We start from the raw sequence: 9627 nt of genomic DNA, 5'->3' as shown, positions 1-9627 counted from the left end.
TGCATGAGACGCAGTGAATGGAGTTTGGGTATATGTTTTGGGACAATGAGAGAGGCCTTTCTTGACCTGGAATTTGGAATCAAGAGATGCTGGCAAGGCTACTCCAGACAGAAAACAGCCTGTCAGATTCGAGATCTGTCAGATTTCTCAAAATTTAAGGGTCAGCGTTTTGGTAGGAGAAAGTTGATTCAAGGTCTGTAGTTGTGGTGCAACAGTGATGTGGGATTTCAGAGTTGCCAAATGCAGGAAGAGACTACACTTTTCAGGATGGTAGCAGAGGTGTGAGGGGGGGATATACATACATACATACATACATACATATATATATATATATATATATATATATATATAAACTTGGGAGATATATAGATAGATATAGATATAGATATAGATATAGATAGAGATAGAGATAGAGATAGAGATAGAGATAGAGATAGAGATAGAGATAGAGATAGATATAAACTTGGGAGAAGGAATAGATGTTTTTAAGGCTGGTTCTTGGTCCTTTAAGGTGTTAGGAAATGTATACTTTATAGCCCTCCTGCTTGAGGCATTCTTTTACTGCAGAACCACAAGAATGATATAATGACACACCCTTAAGAATAGAAAAAGCTCAACCGTTCACCTGACTGCTGTGACTTAAGGCACTCTCTCCAGCCCAATTGGACTTTGGGCTGCTTTGCTGTACTCAAGATAAAGCCTTTGCTTCTCAAGTGCTAAAAAAGGCACTAAAAAGTGCAAAAAGGCACTTTTGTTACTGTGTCTGAACTTGGTTCAAAAGCTGGTCATGGCTAGAGTACTCTTTACTGTTATCAAATTAATTCCCAATATTATAGCCTAAGGCAGTATTTTCTATTCAGTGAGTTTGGGCCAAATCTTGGGTGGCTATCTCTGCTCAGTGAAGTACAGGTGAAACAACTTTAGGCCTTATTTAAACATAAGTATAGAGATTTTCAAACACTTCCTCCCCTTCCCAATTACCTTTTACTGTATATTACAAGTGGAATATCATTCAGCCTCAGCTAGGATGTGTGGAATGTAAATTAAGAGGCAATTTCAGCACTTCTGTGAAGACAAGGAGGATTTCACCCTTTAGAGAACAAGTATTTTCCACAGCTAATTTTATTTCCAACTACACCAAAATCAAGTGTTGATAATTAGTGTCTCAAAAGCTACAAAATCAGGATTTCAACCCAGCAAGAGATTTAGCATCAACTCTATGTTCAATTACAAGTCACCATCCAACAGGGACCTTCTCTAGAGTGTTTAATGTTAGCAAGTTTCACTCTACATACTCAAGATGTGCTGTATCTCAGGTATCAGTGGAATTTTGTCTAAGGGACTCATCAATAAATGAATACATTTGTATATTTAAAAGAACCATAAATATGGTATTACTGGTATCAATTACTGTGAGAAGAAGCAGCTGTTTCTCAGTATAGAAAAGTGATGGCAAATGTGAACAGGAATAATTAAATATGTTAGTGTATGGTATGTATGCATGCCTCAGGTAGGATTTTATTGGTTTGTTTGGTTTGGGGTTTTTTTTGTTTGTTTTTTTAAAGTGCTTTGCATGATCCACCATCAAAAGAGGCCTATATGAAGACCAGTACTAGCATGGTTGATATTACAGGAATAGAAAACTTAAGCATTCACACAGTCAAGCTCTGATTTGAATATTATATAAAAATTTTTTTAAAAAGCCAAGGCCCGTATGAAATAAACACACAGGGCAGGAGACTTTTCTCCTTTTAACGCCTTTATTAAAGTGATTAGCTCAGGATTAGGAAGCTCGACGAGGCGGCCGTCTCCGTCTTCTTCCCAGCGTGGCTCAGAGGAGGAGAATGTGCAGCTTTGTCCACGAGGGGCAGAGCTAGGGGTTCCGATCCTCATACGAACGCCTGGGTGAGACCCCTGTGTTTCTCGCTTTTCCCTGCTTCCCAGCTCCAGGTCCCGGTCCCAGGCAGCTTCTGTAGTCAGGGCGAGGGGCACTAAGGTCTCCCAACATCTCTGCAGGTCCAGCACTCTATTCCTCACGTCCACGAATCATTCTAATTCTTTAATTTTATATTTGGCTCGTTGGTTTTGGGGTTTTTATAAGTTCAATACGTCCCATGGTACACTGGTTCTCAAAATCTACATATTGTAATGCCTCCTTCCTCCCCAGATTCTCCCTGCCTGGTAAGGAGAAATGCAGTTTTGCCTTAGGCAGGGTTTTACCAACACAAAGGAAGAGGGCTATCTACCTGCCCTGGCTAGGGTCGTTAAGTGATACAAAGAGAACTATTAACTCTAACGACTTATAGTTAACATAACAAGTAACCCTGCCCAGCAGCTCTGCCTCAGCAGCTCTGGTTTATAGATGCTGTAACTCAGTTTTTTTCTACTGATATAAAATTTAACAAAATTCAGTTCATAACACCGTACATTTAGATACAGAATTGAAATGTTTCCACACAACTTAGAATACAACAAAATAACATGTTACACTCAGATTAAGAGAACCAGCCTGTTCTGAAACAATTTCTAAAGTGACGAAGTCCACAGCAAAGCTACTGCTTTACTTCCATAATGTAAACACATCTGAAAGAAGAATATGCTGACAGTTTCACAGATGAGATTATAAATCAGTAAAACCAAAAAGCAATTGGTTGTACAAAGCTTTTGTCTTTTACAAGGCTTAGCTCACAAGCTCAGGCTGTACGTTTATTCTTCAAAGGACGTCTTCTGGCATACAAAAGACAGGATTGACAGCCTTAATTTGTTCTTCTCCTAATAAAGATAGTCCAGCAATACCAAATAAGGTGTGAAATGGATCCACCTGGAAGAAAAAAAGAGCTTGTGTCTGTTTCCAAAAGTCAACTGGTTTTCACTTGTATGGAATGAAATTTTCATTTGCCAGCAAGAGAACTCCATGGCTTCTCTGGGGAAGACGATACAACTGAATAAATTTTCATTTGTGCTAACATGTGCCAAGAGGCAAGAAATTTCCATAGCAGGCATTTACAATACTATGATTTACTCAGGCATGCTTGTCAATTATCTGCTGCTGAGATGATTTTCAACTCCAAGTTAGACAGAAAGCACTTACATTTGTCTATTAGCATGCAATATCACAGGGTGGTAGAAGCAAAAATAATTAACATTTTAAAAGTAAACTGGATCATCTACAGGTACCACTTCCATAAATTCCCCATTTGTTCTTCAGAAACATCATAATGCTCTTTATTGGTCTCCAAATACAGAGCTGAGCTGTAAAACCTTGAGAGGGAAGCAGCAACCTATTTTGCTGGAAAACCTCCCAGAACTAATAAAATAAAATAAAATAAAAAAATAAATACAAACAAAAATAAATACAAAACAAAAATAAAATAAAAATAAAGAAATAAAAAGAAACCCCCCCCAAACCTCTACGCCTAAACCACATGACCACCACCCCCTCTACCCCATACAAAACAAACAAATGAAAAAACAACCCAAACACAAAATACCCCAAAACAACAAGGTCTGTTAGGACTGAGTTTCTGCAAGAATAAAGCAAAAATCTGGGAGTCAACATTTCTAAAGGAACAGAAATTTCTACACATCAGCAAAGACAGGTAAAAATAATATTAAATGACTGCTAATGTAACATGGAAAAGCTGTCCCAAAGGTGCTCTCCTTAGTTATAGAGAAAAGGCTCTTCAGAGATGCTCTTCCAAGAAGATACAAAGATTTCATTACTCAAAGATAGACAAGCATTTAGACTTCAAGTCTGGGCCTTTCTTCAAGTATTCTGAAAACATAAAAGGTCTTCCTCTATGCTCCTTAGAAATACAAAACTCTTCCTATTTTAAGAACACAAAAACACTTTCCAAATGACAGATTGGAGTTAACAGATTTCTCCCCCAACTGGGAATAAAGTAGCTGTGTGCAAAAATATAAAAAGTTACTTTATTTTTTAATGCATTTCTGGAGAAGGGAGCAGACATGGGCAGCTGCAATAAAAACAGCCAGTACCTTTCCAGACCATTAACAAATAAGCCAAGTGTTCAAAAGGAATGAAGTCTCACAATACTTTTTATTTTTTCTGTCCAGCACTCTTGAAAAATAAAAACTTTATTTGCCATTTCACTGGGACAATATCAGTTACTTCCACTTGAAACCAAAGAGAACAGACTGGCTAAACTGTAACTGCTTTCTCAACAAGCAAAAATCCACAGCACCAGCCTCTTGATGATGTTATCACAAAAGCTTCTTCCTCCCTCAGCTAGACAAATGTCAGATACAAGATTTATTCAGTGGCTGGGCTAGCAAAGGATGAAAGTTAGTGTATAGGGATTCTTAATAAAAACTCTTGATTTAATTAGATCAGACAAAACCACCAAGAGAGTTGAAGACTATTTAACCTGCACCAAACTTTAGCTTGAAGATCATTTCACAAAACAAAATAATAAACCCAAAGAACCCACACACGCTCCGGGAAACCCACCACCAAACAGCATTTTTACACACATCTTCCAAATGGTCTTGTGAGAAATGGTTTGTGTTGCATGTGTTGTGGGGGACCAAACCAGATTTTGTAAGGAATGGCAACTGACTTCACTGGGGGATACGTGTGCGTTATAAAGAATGCGCTCCCCAAGTACGCCTTCAATGGCAATTCTACACTATTCTTCCTTCAGAGTAAACTGCAGCCTCTGCAAAACCCACCTAGACCATGAGTTGAGTTACACTCAAACAAAAGTTGAAATTTCCAGTTGAAATTTTCATGTGTATTTTATTTAGAAAAAATATCGCTTACCGTATCTCCTGGTCTGTCAGCAAATCCTCCAGACTCCTCATCCTGGCACGCCAAAATAAAGCAGCGCAGTTTCTCTCTGTCAATCCACTGTATCCTACCAATCATCTTCAAAGAAGCTAGCACCCACCATGAATAACATACATCAGGTAACTGGCAAGCAGAGAGGTAGATAAAACATTTGCCTGGGTTTTAAACATAATGTTGCAAATTTTACTGGTAATTCTGCACATTATCAGGTGTGCTATCATAATACTCTTGCGGAGACACAACACTTAAGAGTGTCTTTGGAGCAAAAGAATTTCTTGACAGAGTCTCTTTTCAGTGGACTTCTGTTTTCAGGAAAGGAAACTATCTTTTTCAAACTTCAAGAAACAAGATCACAAGAATGTGATTTTTAAAGACTTCACCTTCTGTGAGAGAGGCTGAAAAGCCACAGCATTTCTTTCAAGAGGAAATACAGAGAAGTTCATATCAACTATTTGTATTCTGGGGGCAAGGGGGGAAGCAGGGGAATCAAATGGTTGATTATCTATTTGCCAGACTGCCCAAAGGCAGGGGAAGCCCTCAGGGTGGCACCATGAGCCAGACCTGATGGGAGGGCAGGCTGCCTGCTGTGCTGTCCTCCATCACCTCCCTTCCGTGCTATCAATCCCTGGCATCTCCTCAGGTGCTTTGGTGAGGTTTGGCAGCTGCAGGTCTGGTGTGAGCAGAGGGATTCTTCTCTTGTCTCCCCTCATGAGCAGAGCATGCCAGCCAGTTGTGCTGTTTTACATGTGACTGACCCACAAAATTGCAGGAGACTGAGGACTTGTAACAGGTGCAGGACAGGTTCAAAAGGAACTTGGGAAAAAACTTCTGTCTTTCTTAGTCCAAAGGGACAGCAGAGCTCACATCTGCTCACAATAATCCTCTGGAGAGTACAGCAATGTTTGTATGGAAAGATGACTGAGGGTAAAATCAGAGAAAACCAAGTTACATTTATATCCTAACAGGAGTTATAACGGGATAGAAATTTTAGGGTAAAATACAGGTGCTGTTCCCAGGATGGAACTGGGTTGGCATGCTGCACGATGATTCCCCATACAACCATAAGCACCTGCTAAGGAGGGGTGCAGTGGAATGGAGATACCAGGCTCTGCCAAAATCCTTGACAGCAATTTGATGTTACTTTGAAGCTGATTAACTGCATAGCAGCTGTGAGAGAGATGTCTTGCTGCCATGCCAGCAACATGGCAAAATTGCTTTCCTCAGATGAATGTGGTTCATTATAGCCTAATTGTAATATTAATGCACACCTCCATCCCAAAGTTAACTGCCTCCAAATTATGACAACCTCTCAATGGGCATGAGCTCTATACGTTTTTTTGACTGTATCTTTGTAAGTGAAGTGAGAGGATTTTGCACCAATCAGTAGCAAATATATGCATGAGTAGAGTCACTCAAGCTTCACTTAAATATAAAGAAATAGTATAAAGGTAAGCCAAGAATGGAGAAAAAGTTAGTGAAGGCTCCATCATAACTGCTGGGATCAGTCAATGGGCTGAACCTGTCTTCTCCCCCATAGGAACGCCTGTTGGGTTAGAAATGCCCTCTGCTTGCTGAATATTTTTACTGGGGACTACAACTTGTCTGTATATTGCTTTGAGTAAGTTTTTGCAGTTAAATACTATCTCTGACAGATACCATCACCAACAATTCCTGAACCTTAACCTGTCACAATTTTATATTTATAAAGAGTATAGTTCCATAAACCGTTCCATAAAATTCCAAAGTGTGACTCCTTCATGGATGCTAGCAGTTGCCAGCAGCAGGTAACATATTCAAATAAGAAGTCCTACTGAGGGGTCATAAAGTGGGAAGACCTGCTGAGGGGTCCCCATTATGTTGTTGGCCTATTTCCGTGAATGTCAGTCAGACTTCCCTCCAATCCAGCAGGACTGCTCAACGAAGGGTCCCTATAACAGGACACTGACAGACTGGTCAGCTTTCCTGGGGCACTGACAGCTGGGCAGCTTGTTCTTCCTGGGACTTCTTGAGCAGCGAAAGTGCTCCATAAGCACTTCTCAAGTAATAGCCTCCTGTGAAGGACAGCAAGGAAAGAACTTCTCAGAATGGCCCCAGTCACAAGTACAGGCAGTTTTCTTTGAGATACCTAAATATCCATAGAGAGGCACCCAGCCACACACATACATATGAGAGAGAGTTCCTGTATTCTATTGCCAAAATATTTACACACAAAAGTAAAACAGCTCACTGGCTTGCAAAACACTGGAGGGTGTGTTCTCAGCTGCTCAGGGAGATGCAGTGGTTGCATGTGCTCCATATTACACAGCAGTGCCCATGGCTGGTTCCTCTCGTGCTGAGGAAAGCTGATTCCTTAAATTAGTCCTGAGTGCTTACTCCTCCACTCTTGGAACACCAGCTTTATTCTAAACAATTTCCACACACTGTTTTGGTTTCTTCCCAAGCTCTGGAGGTGGATGAAATAAACATGGCTGTTCAAACAAAGTAAGACAGTCTACCAGTGTTCATCAACTTGAAAGCAACCACCCTCAGCGGCAATAAAGCAACAACTGAGTGTGAGATTTGTACTCTGGAATCATCCCAAAGAATTGCCTTTGTTTTTAAAACAACAACTGATCTGTCACTTTCTTAGCATTCCCCATAACATCCAACTAGTTCAGGAGATGGTGTGTACAGTTGTGCATACTCCACCTTTATTACAGGGGTAGAGAACAAATTAAAGCCACAACAGAGTTGCCAACGTACAAAAGAAGCTGCAGGGTCTCAAGAGTCTCAAAGGGAGGTAACAGTCCTCAGCAACCAGGAGAAACAAAAGACATGCTGTCTGCTTTTCTTTTTAAAGTCAACTATTTGGGTGGAAGTGTCTAGCTAAGAGGTAGCACAGTCTCTTCAGAGGTATTCAGATGCATTCCATGCCCACAGTAGTATTTTCTGTTTTACTGACAGCATCCCCTCTCAGTCTTTAGCTTTGCAACAAGATTAACACATAAAATTCATGCAAGACCCATTAGACAAATTTGACAATACCTTACAGTTGAAATGCACAACACCAAAGCACTGAACATTTTTTTTCTGCACAGTAGAGCTGAGCTAGGGCAAATGACAGGCCCAGTCAATAGACGGCCTTCCTTTGCTGCATTCAAAACAACATGACAATAGTCCAGTAAACCTTTCTGCTTTTCAAACATGTTCATGATCTCCAGCTTCACATCTCAAGTATCTTCCACGCTAAGATTCCTAACAATGCACTCAAGGATGCTCTGTACCCCAAGCAAGGTACAGACTAGTGCCAAATTGGAGGAATCATGGCATTAATTCTCGCAGGCATGCCGGCATGCAAGAGGATATAGCAATTTCAGAAAGCCAAGATATAGCAGGAACAGGAAACCTCCCTTTTGGTTGCTCACTACAGGGGTTTCTGGCATAGAAACCACTGAAATGGACTCCACTGAGCCGCAACACAAAGCTGCTCACAGCAGGCAAAGGCAAGAGGTGCACACAGCACCAAGAAGCAGCACCTGGACTTCGCTGAACACAACTTTACCGAGCTCCAGAGGGAATGACGTTTGGGAACAATCGTTGCTGACTGGAAGCAATTCAGGCCCCAGAAGCAACAGGAGACTATGAATGCCTGGCGGCAGCAGCGCCACAGCTGTGCGATTTGCACTCTGGGCACTGTGACCCCACAAGGGCAGGACAAGCACGAGGCGGCGGCACCCAGGGAAGGCGTGAGGTCCCGGCTGCGGTACGGCACGTTCGTTACACTATGAGGCGGCAGCACCGAGCGAAAGAAGCCGCGCCGTGCGCGCGGAGATCCCGGAGCACTGCGCGTGCGCAGCTGCGGCCGCTCCCTGCACACCACGGCTCTCCCGAGTCAGCATCACCTCCTGTCAGCCAGCAGGTGGAGACAGCGAGCCGCCCCAGACGCTACTTCCCCCCACGACCCCCCTCTCGCCCGCTGCTGCGCATGCGCAGTAGCTCACTGTGCTGCGCGTGCACCGCTCTCCGAGTCGTCGCTCATCCCTTTGCTTTTTCGAGTCCTGCCACTTATGTGGGCGCATTTTTGCCGGGTGTTTTTACGTTTGAGGAGTTTTATTACTGCTGTTTAATGGCGCATGCACGGCGCTGCAGAGTTCGTGTTCACGGGTGAGATCCTCTGTGCTGCACACGTACAGCCTTCTTATTTGCAGCGTTAACGAGCAGAAGAGCCCAGCCCGTGCTTACGTTTGGGAGGAGCACAGCAACGCACAAGATGGACGTTTCAAACAAGGCAGGTCATTGCAGTGCAAACAACCTGGCAGGTGAGGGTGGCACAGAACGAAAGACCACTGCACACACAGTAGCAGAAGTCAGGATTTCCAGTAACGTGGAAAAGTATACTCCTTCTCACCCCCAATGCAGGAGCCCAGGATAGACACTTGGAGCACAGCCAGCAGACAACCAAGGAGCTCTGCAGGAGCCACAGCCCTAAATACTCACGGTGGCACCGAGCATCTTTGCATCCTGTCAACCTCACAGCTCTTAGCTGGCCCCAGGATGGGATGAGGCACTCAGTTCTGCAGCTTGTTCCCGTTCACACATGGATCTGTCATCACTGGCCTTATTAGGGATATCTAGGCCCACCACTGAGGATCAGGTATGCCTATGAATTGCTGGAACCAGCAACAAGCCACAGTTATTCCTGATGTCTTGAAACCCTGGGAACTAGCAGGGCGCGTGCATGTGCGGACAAGACAAAATGCACGTTTGCACAGACACCCGCATGGACACACGTGCGGTGTGCTAACAAAAATCCGCTTGCATGGACCCACAAGAGCTTG

This window comes from Camarhynchus parvulus, chromosome 7 (genome assembly GCF_901933205.1).
Source record: "Camarhynchus parvulus chromosome 7, STF_HiC, whole genome shotgun sequence".
NCBI lineage: Eukaryota > Metazoa > Chordata > Aves > Passeriformes > Thraupidae > Camarhynchus > Camarhynchus parvulus.
The sequence above is the reverse complement of the archived record's forward strand: the minus strand, read 5'-3'. Positions refer to the sequence as shown.